The sequence below is a fragment of the Cupressus sempervirens genome, chromosome 5, assembly GCF_028749045.1.
Source record: "Cupressus sempervirens isolate cs-2001-9-10 chromosome 5, ASM2874904v1, whole genome shotgun sequence".
Classification (NCBI taxonomy): Eukaryota; Viridiplantae; Streptophyta; class Pinopsida; order Cupressales; family Cupressaceae; genus Cupressus; species Cupressus sempervirens.
In genome coordinates, this window is record NC_143122.1 from 20,970,802 (window position 1) to 20,982,200 (window position 11,399).

At 33.5% G+C, this 11,399-nt stretch overlaps 1 pseudogene; it reads right to left on the reverse strand.

Annotated features, from left to right (window-relative positions):
* Window positions 1-10,236: 10,236 nt before the first annotated feature.
* LOC149554395 (putative protein phosphatase 2C 26 pseudogene) lies at window positions 10,237-11,040 on the reverse strand (annotated as a pseudogene).
* Between the last annotated feature and the right edge of the window lie 359 nt (window positions 11,041-11,399).

Genomic DNA, 11,399 nt, shown 5'->3' on the forward strand with positions numbered 1-11,399 from the left:
ATTGATATAAACTCATCATAACTCAAGACAAGGCAACATAATCCTTCAATGTTCAATGTATTCTCAGATTTGCAGAGATGGAAACATCACAAAATTAACATAAAGACTCACTCAACTAAATCTAAGACTAGCATAATACTAAAAATTACATAAAATTTGGACCTCAACTCCACATCTTGGAAATCCTTTTATAGAAAGGATTGCAACAAGCTTCAGATTGGAGGACACTTGTCAAAAAACTATTCAAAAAAATACAAAGATATTTTCATTATGTTATAATACAAAACATTATATGTATTTGGATCAACTCTGAGATGCAATTACAAGATTGGTAGGTGGTATTTGTTAGTAGGTACCCCTTTAACAAATTAGGTTTTTCTTCAACTCATGTCACCATCCATGCATTTTTCCTCTATTATTTAAACCTTTAACTGCATACTAATTGCATCATTTAACTACACTAGTCATTGTCACCGGATGGCAAGGCTTTGATGTCTACAATTAGTTCCCATATGGTAATATCTATATCCACATCTGGCCAAGTGGCATCTCTAACTACCTCCAATTTATCTAAGCAGTTGGTCCACTTAACACCAGTTATGCCTTTAACTTTACTAGTTACTTTAGAAATCATATCAACCATATCATAAACTGCATTAGGACTTGCTTCATTATTGGAAAAGGACAAAAACCTAGGATGATCAAGAATGTTTTCAAAAGAAGATGACCACTCTACCAGCCTTTCATTTTACCTTTTTTATCCAAGATTGTAGGTACAAAATTAGGTGTACCTGTAGAAATTGTCTTCATCTTGTTTTGGATTAACTGCATCTTTCCACCAAAGAAACCATTCAAGTCTTTCATCATGTGGATAACTTTTCTAGTATTCACAATGATTACGTTTGGCAAGTCTTTTTTTTTGAGGTAGAAAAGGGACTAAATTGTCAAAAATTTGCATGTCAGGGCCCCATGTATTAAAGAGTGGAGATAACAAAGTAATAGTTTTTGAACATCTATATTCTACTTCTTCTGATGCAAGGTAATTGTTATTCACATTCTAAGAAAGTGTCTTTAGTGCATTGATCTTATGAATTAGCAAGTTCTTCATTGCTTTGATCTTTGCATCCTTGCTTGCTTCAAAATTTCCTTCATCAATATCCATTGCATGGCCTGATGTCTCCCCTATTTCAAGTGCTTAGCCTTCTGTCTACACACTTTTGGCACGGAGTTATGTAGTAGTTATGACATTTTTCTTTAATGATACTACTTTTATTTCCAGTTTGATAGTATTTTACTACAAGACAAATGTTTTATTCATTTCCTCTTCATAGCTTCTTCTTGTCTTGATAAATCTTTCATATGTTTTTTCTAGCTAAGCTTGAAGAATATCCATCTTGTTTTTTTATCATCCATGCTATTGAAGTATTCATCCCATACAAATAATCACTGGAGGTGGACTGTACATGCCAAAAAACAACATTCCCCCTAGGGAATTCCTTGATTTCCATAAGGGTAGGTTTATCATGCTCTAGAGCTAAACTCCAAATCTCCATTGTTTGAGCATCTATGTTGAAAGCCTAACCCTCTCAGTTCTCCATACTAATTTTCATCTTCAAATAAAAATTTTCTTTCTTATCTCCTCATTTGATCTAGTAAAACAAATGATTTGAGATCCCATCTTGGGAAGACAATCATGCCACTTCTTGTTATCAAGTCTATGGCCTTTTCAACAATGAGGGTTTCACTTGCTGGATCATATTCTTGTAGTTTTTTTGCAATTCCAACAACTACTTCATTTGAATCACCTAGCTTCATTTGTATGGATAGTTCATTTTTCTTTTTTTTGAATAAAAATCTCTTAAATTGCTTAGAATTTATGAAATTATCATCACTTATGAACTCATGAGATTCAATAATTATGTCATTTATCATCTAAGCCTCTAGCTATAATTTCTTTGCTCTTTTCTCATCTTATGATGCTTGAAATATCAAATACCTTCTTCTTATATCATCAAAATACATACTACCCCTTGGAAAAATTTTGTGGGCTTTTTGTTGGGATTTCTATGGAAATTCAACCATCTTCTACCTTTTATTTCTCTGTTTTTCCCACTCAAAACTTTCAAGAACATATTCCTCGAGCTGATCTTCTTTAGGTTGCTCCTCATCATCACAAACCTCAACCATAATCTCATCATCTAAATAGTTAGGGTCAAACTTTTTTTATTGGCTTAGGGACTTGAGATACCAATTCATCAAAATTTTCCATACATTTGTCCAATCTGGACCAGTAGTCTTCATTAGGATAAAACACTTTGAATAATGGATTTACTTTTTTATTTTATACTTAGAACTAAAAATATCCCTATATTTGACCATCCTATCCCTACAGATGTCCTCATTTACCTTGTTAGCAATAACATCTTCTTCCCACATAGGTTTTGTGGGAGGCAAATTGTATCCCCTCATGTTTGTTTAGGCATGTCTAACTACATTGAATAGGTCATTAGTTCTAGTTGGCCTAGTTGGCAATTTATAATTTTTTAAGAATGCATTGGTTTCTTCAATGGAATTTTTGTCAATTTCAAAGTCTCCTACCTTAGTGCATCTACATGTAAAGGTTCCCTTCTTGACATCTTTTCCTAAGTATTCTCTATTCAAGGAAATCAATTACCAAAATACGTCTATAAACCCTAACCACTCAGGTACATATTTGGGTTGGATATGGGGTGGCCGAGGGCATCCAAATATACTGATAATAGTATACTCTTCAAATAAGAAGACACTTCCCCATTCATGTGTTATTTTCTTTCCAACATCAAAGCACATTTTAGGATTAACAACCTTTTGGACACTCCTAGGGATTCTTTCAATTAACAACCCTATCATTTTTCAAAACTAGATAAACAAAATTATTATAAAAGGCAATGACATTAGAATAGGGGTAAAACATTTTCCATACTATTGTCCATCTTTGTACTAGTAGCCTTTCTCCCCACTCTTTTGTAGATTCAAAGAAACTCTAATCAAATATATTAGCATTCTTGAATAGGATGAGGTGCATGATTAAGGAATAGTGATGGAATTTAAAGTCCTTCAATTCTCCTTACTATGCAGCAATGATCTCCTTATTGGGACTCTCAATGATATATTCCACAAAATCATACCCAACATTATGATTTGGGTATTGGATATTCAAAGCCATAATATAATGTTCTCCTAAGGCATTCATGGTTCCATCTAAACCTAGGGATTTGTAGATTCCAAGCACACTATTTTGAAAGTATCTTTGGAAAAATTCCAAGGGCATGATCTTTTCAATATCTCTCTTCTTTGGAATGTCTCCCACATTCTTCTTTACTAAAGGAATGTGTCTAGTCATGCTCCTACCCATGTAGAAACTCTTATGATTTTTGAAATTCTCATTCAATTTCTCTATCTCAATCAGTAGTGACATAGGTCCACCCAAGTCAAATGCATCTATGAATTACTCTTTATCCAAAGATAGAAAAATGTTTCTATCTCTCATGTAGAATGACTAATTAACAGGATTATAGCATTTAATTAATACTTTCACCAGGTCCATGTCTATGAACACTTCTAGCATAATCAACTTACCCAAATTTCTTACCCAAGGGTTACATATTAGAACCTCTAATACTCTATTTTTGTAGAAGTACTAGAATAATTCATACCAATTCCTATCAAGAACCTCTATGTCTCTACATGATGCATATGGGTCTTTGAAAGCAAGATCATTTGCATTCAAATGCATCTATGAATTATTCTTTATCCAAAGATAGAAAAATGCTTCTATCTCTCTTGTAGAATGACTTATTAATAGGATTGTAGCATTTGATTAATACTTTCACCAAGTCCATGTCTATAAACACTTCTAGCATAATCAACTTACCCAAATTTCTTACCCAAGGGTTACATATTGGAACCTCTAATGCTCTGTTCTTGTAGAAGTACTAGAATAATTCATACCCATTCCTATCAAGAACCTTTATGTCTCTACATGATGCATATGGGTCTTTGAAAGCAAGATCATTTACATTCTGGGGGTTGGTGGAACCCAAAAGAATATGTATCCATTCTTCTACAAATGTGTTGAGAACCTTTGGTGGTACATCTAGGATCACTACTTGTGCAATTAATTATCTCTCTCTCTCTCTAAGCCATCTCTGCAAGTGATTATGTTAACTCTATATGTTGAATGTTGAAAATCATTGTAAATCACTCTACAACTTGAAATTCACTTAGGAAACTTATGCAATGGTAATGAAAATTTCCTTATCTTTCATATTTTAGTTTCTTTTGCAATGGGAGTGTGGCATTAATGGCATTTAATATCAGCACACTTGAAAAGCCTACCAATTCTTGAAAAGTTGGAAAAATCTACACTTTTTCATATCTTCATGCATCTAGCTCATATTCTTTCATTCAGCTTAGATATGACCATTAAAATTTCTTTCATGCTTTAAAACTGATAGTTGTGATAATGTACAGAACAACTCATCACTCCTTCGCCATGACTTTTATGTTCTTGATTTTGGATGTGACCATGCAAATTGGGTTATCTTTCTAATGTTTCACACCCTCACATCTTATCTTTCTACCTATTGATTTTGGCTTGTGATGTTGTGAATTCCCTTATTTGCTCCTTCGCAACTCAATTTTACTTTAACTTCATAACCACCACAATTTGATGATGAGCCTTTTACTTAACATTCTACACTTTTGCAACCATTCATTAGTTAACACCTTTTGTACCTATGATGATGTGTTTCTTTACATTCTTACCTTATCACCCCTTCATGACCATCATACAAGATCTGTACTCTAACCATGTGATGTTATGCCAAGAATTTTTCTTTCACATTTTCTTTATCTTGCAACATCGCAACTTAATATCTTAAAAGCTTAAAGAACCATGTGAGGGTGTGAAATATACCATTATTTGTTTATCTTTACTCTTGACTTTGAAGATGTGATCCATTGTTTTAATTGACCATTATCTTCTTCTTGCAGCTTCACCACTTGAACTTAAACTGTTACACAAACCCTTGCGAACATGCAATGGTCTTTAACCTTAACCATGTTGAACCTACATTTGCTTGCTCGCAGCATTACCTGGGTAACTAGAATTAGACCTTGTGATAATGTGATGCACTAAATTCACTACTTTGTCACCTTTACATTGAGTTATTCACTAACTCAAGTGATGATGTGATAGCATAAATCTTAAGTGTGGGATATCTTTCATGGCATTACAACTTCACAACCACCCTTACCACTTAACCATGTGATCATTAGATTCATTAGAATAACTAAGGGGGGCTGAATCAGTTATTCAAGGTCTAGATGTACAAAGTAAAAATTTTCATAATTAAGTGAACCCATATAACATCCTTAACCATGCATGCATTCATTGTGTGTTAATCAAAACTGATATGTTACTATTAAATCAACATGCAGGAATGTAAAACAGAAAACACAACATATCCATCAGTACACTTGACACAATGATTTAATGTGGAAACCCAATTTGGGAAAAACCACCTGTAAAATGCTACTCATTTTTCACTCTTCTAAAGTGATGATCTATTAAAGGCCAACCTTGTTAAAGGTTACAACACATACTATTAAATGTGACCCGGTTAAGGGATTTCAATCACCCTATTAAAAGTGAGCCTTGTTAGATGACTTTTTGTCACTCACTTGGAATGCCACCCTATTAAAGGATAATGATTGAAAATACACAGTCTTATTTCAACATTTTCTTACTCAAATGATCTTTTCAATCATATATCAATAGTAATCATGTGATTAGTCTTTATACTGACTGCTTTTCTTTATTTCGCATCTTCACCACTTAAAACCTTAACCCAATGTGTAACCTTGTGAAGATGTGACTAAAATAATTTTTTCCTCACCCCACTAACCCGAGGATGTTCTAACTCACTTGCAACTATGTGCATGTTTATAATCCTTAACCATCAATATCTTTTTGCATCCTCATTGCTTAATCTTCACATTTTATCTAATCCCCCATGATGTTGCACTAACACCTTTGTTAACTACTTCCTTTCATTCACATGGTCACAACTTAAGATGTCCTTAATAATTTATAACCTACAACCTTGTGATGACGGTTTAGGCTTGACCTATAATACCCAAATTGGAACATTGCCATGCTAAACCAATTCTAGTCTACTTAATCAATCTTAAGTCCTATTGTACTAGGCATTTTTTATTTTGACAATCTCTACTTGTCCTAAGTGTCAAATGTAGAAAATCCCTAATCTACATTAATTACATACTCTATTTAATTCCTAAGTCTAATTGGATTAGCAAAGGTAAACCCATTAATCAATTTAATTTAATTTAATTATGAGTCATGGTACTCTAATTTAATTTAATTTACCCCTTTTGCTAATATACATTAAGGAAATAAATGTATTTGGTTTAATTAAATATATCCTCATTTTAATTATTGAGTTTAATTATTCAATTAATTAAGTTTATTCATTTATGAGGTCATATTCAATTTTATTAAATCAAATATACTCTCCAAATTCTCTCTTTAGTTCAAAATTGGAAACTCTGAGTGAACTAGAATTGGAAAAGGAATTGAAAGAGTTAACTCTTCATTACTCTCATAATTGAATCAGTTAACTTCATTTGCACAAGGAATTTTTCCACTCTAACTAAATCTCATTTATAATCTTGACCATTCCTTTGATTTGATCTTGACCCTTGATTAATTATGGAATTCTATTTAAGAAGCTCTCAATTCCTCATTTCAGAAGATGCACATGAAAAGTATCAAACTTATGTTGAATTAATTTCTCACACATTTACATTAATAGTTTTGTTATTATTCCATATTAATCTCATATAGTTTAATAATGCATTCATTTAGGTTAAAATGCTCTCTTTATTTCTAGATTAATTTACATCTCATATAGCTTAACTATTGCATCCCATTTAGATTTAAAATCCTTCATTCTCGATGTTTGGTTGCTAGCTTCTCAATCTGAGAGTGAATAACAAAATCAATCTAGTTAGGAGGCAATAGATCGACTTATCAAGTTATCTCAGGTGAACAATCCCATGATCATTCTAGGATGATTTTTCATATAACTATCATGTTGAAGTGTATTTGATTACATTAGGCCATAATTAATTCTCACATTTCTAGCACCCACCATAGGGTAGAGAAATCAATTTTCTGGCCTTGTCTATTTTTTATTTGTTGGTAAACATATTGTTCTTCTTCTTTTCCTCTTTTTATGTGCCCAAACTTATAATGAAGAACAACTTTACACAATAGTTGGGAAACCGTTTCTAAGAATATCTAGTTTCCCTCTAAATTGGGGTACAGCTCCCTATGTAAATGATATTCAATGAATTATGTTTCAATACTATTCCCTACTGCAAGTATGTTCTTAATCGGAGAAGAATAGAGGAAACCGAGTTCCACCCAGGCAAGTGAAATCTCAGGCAGGATTTAAATGCAAAGATGCTATGTTGTGACCTTCACAATCTTATGAATTTTCCAATGAAGCAATTATGAAAGATGCAAATTATGAAATGCAATTGAAGAATGATTACGCAAGTTACAAAATGCAAATGAAGTAGTTGATGCAATTCCACAACCAGCTATAATTCTTTGATTATCCTACTGATTGTTTAAACTGAAAACAATGGAACAAAACTCTATTTATTTATCATTCCCAATTCAACACAATGAAATAACACTAGATACAGTTGGACAGAAAATAAATGGCACTAGACTTGATTGTCTCTGCAACCAGCTTCACACCCAAAATTGTCCAACCCCTATATGCAATGAAATGAAAAACCTAAAATAACATGCCCTCTCCTCTACCCTAGCTCTCTGACTGTATGCAGGAAAAGAAGACCCCTTTTTCCCTCAAAAAGTTCTGCCCTAAATAATTTCTCAAGTGATCAATTGATTCTTTTATGACCATTCGATTCCTTTGCCTCTTTGGTTTGGTAACAGTTCAATTTGTAACTGATTCTTGGTCTATCCATATGACTTGTCAACATTTCATTTATTTAATCTTCCCATTACATGTTATCTTCATCTTTTATTATACACATTTGATTCATATTATAAGAGAAAACTCCTTTAATAAAACCATCAAACTTCTCCTTAGGTGCATATGCTTGGTTCAATTTAGATAACTAAATCCAAATGTTGAGGAATGCTCTTTTTAATGCAGATGACACCTATCCAATTCCCTTTTTAGTCTTTTGGCTTTGCTTAGCAATAATTTACCCCGTTATCATATAGCCAATGATTTTGGGTGTATATAAATCTATTCTACCTAATTTCTGAATCATGATCTTCATTGTGCAGCTGGACACCATGAACTGAATATATATATTTATTTGGCTTCATCATCAACTCAAGTGTCAATTCATAAATCAAGCTTCTTCAATATGGGTAAAGAAACACTGTAAGGGGATTCGCTATCTAACTATCAAAATGAACAAGTGGCCACTCGGTTCTTCATATCCTCTATTTTATATGTGTCTTCACAATATAGTCCCTTCTTTGCAAAAGCAATCTTCCAAAACTTCACTATGAGTAGATATAATAACAAACCAAAGAAACTATCATTTGGTCAAACATTTTGATCATGACCTATCTGTCGCAACCTCCATGCTCTTTCTTCCATCCCCCAAATAGAACTTGGTGTCGATTCATGTATGAATGGTGATTAAAACTATTCTTTTGAGTCTTTGACATCAACGTTCTATATGTTGAAATCTTTACAGCCATCCTTGCTCAAGTTTAGTGTTTGAAACCCTATCCCATCACCAGTTGGAGTCATTGATCATTCTTTGTGGTTTCATAGATTTGCAATGGCACGAATTCACCAGTAATTAGATCATTATTTTTGGTGAAGAATTTTGAGTATTTTTATGAAACCTAAATTGAACCATAGGTTGAGCTACATCAATTGCTGAGAATCCATCTAAAGTATCACCTTATGTTATAATCAAACCCATCTAGCCTTCTTTTATTAGTTCCCCATCTTAGTTGTGCCTAGATGATCACTTTACCTCATAAGATGCATCAACACTCAATATTATCTCATGATGACTATGACCTTAGTGGGATTATAGGAACTATGAGATTTGTTTCCTCGTTAACTTCCTTATAGCCTACAACTGCTTCACATTAAATGACAAGCGACTTCTCGTTATTGGATCCAAGAGTTCTAATTACATTATGACCACCATTTATCTCTGTGAGTTAATGTTCACAATTTAATCTAGAGTTCACCTTTATGTTGAATGGGATCCATGACTCTCATGATCTTGCAAGCTTCCACTATCGATCAACTTATATCTCTGGGATTATGAGCACTATTGGATGAATTCGAAGCTCAATTCCTTTGCAAGGTGCTTAGCAAGAACGTGCTCAAGATCATCATTCAAAGCTAGACCTTGACCATGAAGTTATTCATCTGTTGTTATATTCACAAGTTGCACCACTTGTTGTTTGTAAGAATGGCACTGTTCCACAAGATCTACAATTACTTTATGCTTGAGACCCTCTTTTGATTTTGGATCCGAAGCATTTAGCATCTCGATTAGAACATCTATAAAACCATGAACATTTCTAATCTCTATAATGCTTAAGGGTGAAAAGTTGAAATTTGTGGTTGATTGAACTGCCTCGAGCCTAGAATCTGATGATAGGAGCACTTGGTCTATCCCCAGGGGTTGGAAATTAAAACTTGTAGTTAGGATCATTGATGATGACATCTACATCACCAACATGATCCAATGCAAAGTATCAATGTTGACTAGTTTCACTTTAAATATTAGTCATACTACCTTAATTCCTGATTAAATAAGCTATGCTCTTTTAGCATTGTAACAAAACTTGTCAGTGAAAGCCTGCATGATAGCCCTTGTATGATCATTTGATTCCAAAGATTTTGCTGATTACAGAGACACTCATCTCGAATTCTCTCAAATGTATCAGTCCTCCTTGTAAGCTATTAGCTTTTGTTCGTGTAAATGTAAAATAACTATAACCACCATGTTCAAAAATTCTCTTGCATGTGAGATGACAATTATAGTTTTTGAGAATTTTAAAAGATATATTGCTAGCCATAAAATTGTACATAGATCAAGGTGATTAGTGGGTTCATCAAGTAAAAGCAGATCGGGTTCTATGAAAAGGGCTCATGCATTAACAACCATCCCCACTATCACAATAATATCATCCAGCTTTCCTTCTGTAGGACAAGAAGATTGTAAATTTCATTCTAAGTGGCTTCTTCCACACTGTAATATCATATCCCTATGTTCTAGCCTCCAAATAGTAAGGTGACTCAAATGTTCTATCCCTTGCATGTGTGTTTGCAAGATCTGCTAATGCATGTGCTACTTTTTTAACAAATTTTGCATCAGAACCTTGATACCTACTAACCACACTCTCTATTTCATGGTCAAAAACATTATCAAAAAAAAAAAACCATTTGAACCCAGGATAACAATGTCGCCCTCTATTATATCAGTGTTGTACACCATTGCATCTTTATATGTCTGGCCAACAATCTTAGAGCTCAACTAGAAAGGGAAATCAAAGTAATGTTCTTGTGGAGATGTAACAAATATTATGTGGTCTTTTCAAAAGATCTAGAGTCCACAATCTCCAACATTTGCAATTTTAAGTGTCCCATGTTTTTCCAACATTGCAACAATTATTGTAGCTGAACAAGTCTAGGCTTTTGCATCTGCCTTTTGCAGTAGAGATTGGCAATTGCCATTCACCTTGTCATCAAGGCTATATGATATGTTAGCCATTAGTTCCTTTGGAAAGACAGTTGGATCTACATTTTCATCAACCCAACTAGAAACACCATCAACAATGGCAAGAATGCCCCCATTATATCTACTAACAAATAGTGCATCTTCTCCACCTTTATCAACCTTATTAGGATGTGAAATGAGTTGTGTGCCAACAACAAATGATGGCTCCAACATCAACTAGACCAACTTTGATGACTTTAAAATTGTCTTCAAGATCTTTACAGTGCATCCTAACATTCATGGCTCTCTTTTTTTTTAGCACCATGGCTGCTACCTTCTCCCATCTACTGGAGTGTCCTTATCATATTTAGCCAAAGCATTTTCAAAGCTTTATTTTGTTGCAAATCCCAATCTAATCCTAAAGTGATCAAAGTTGGAAATTTGCATTTTGGATCTCCAAACCAATTCAACCTCATAAGAACATGTTAGAAAAATTCAAATACACATTAAGGGAATTTATTTTCATGAGAGATGACTTTTGAAGATTAAAAATTGGGGGGATTGGAAGTATGCCTACATTATTCCACAAATTT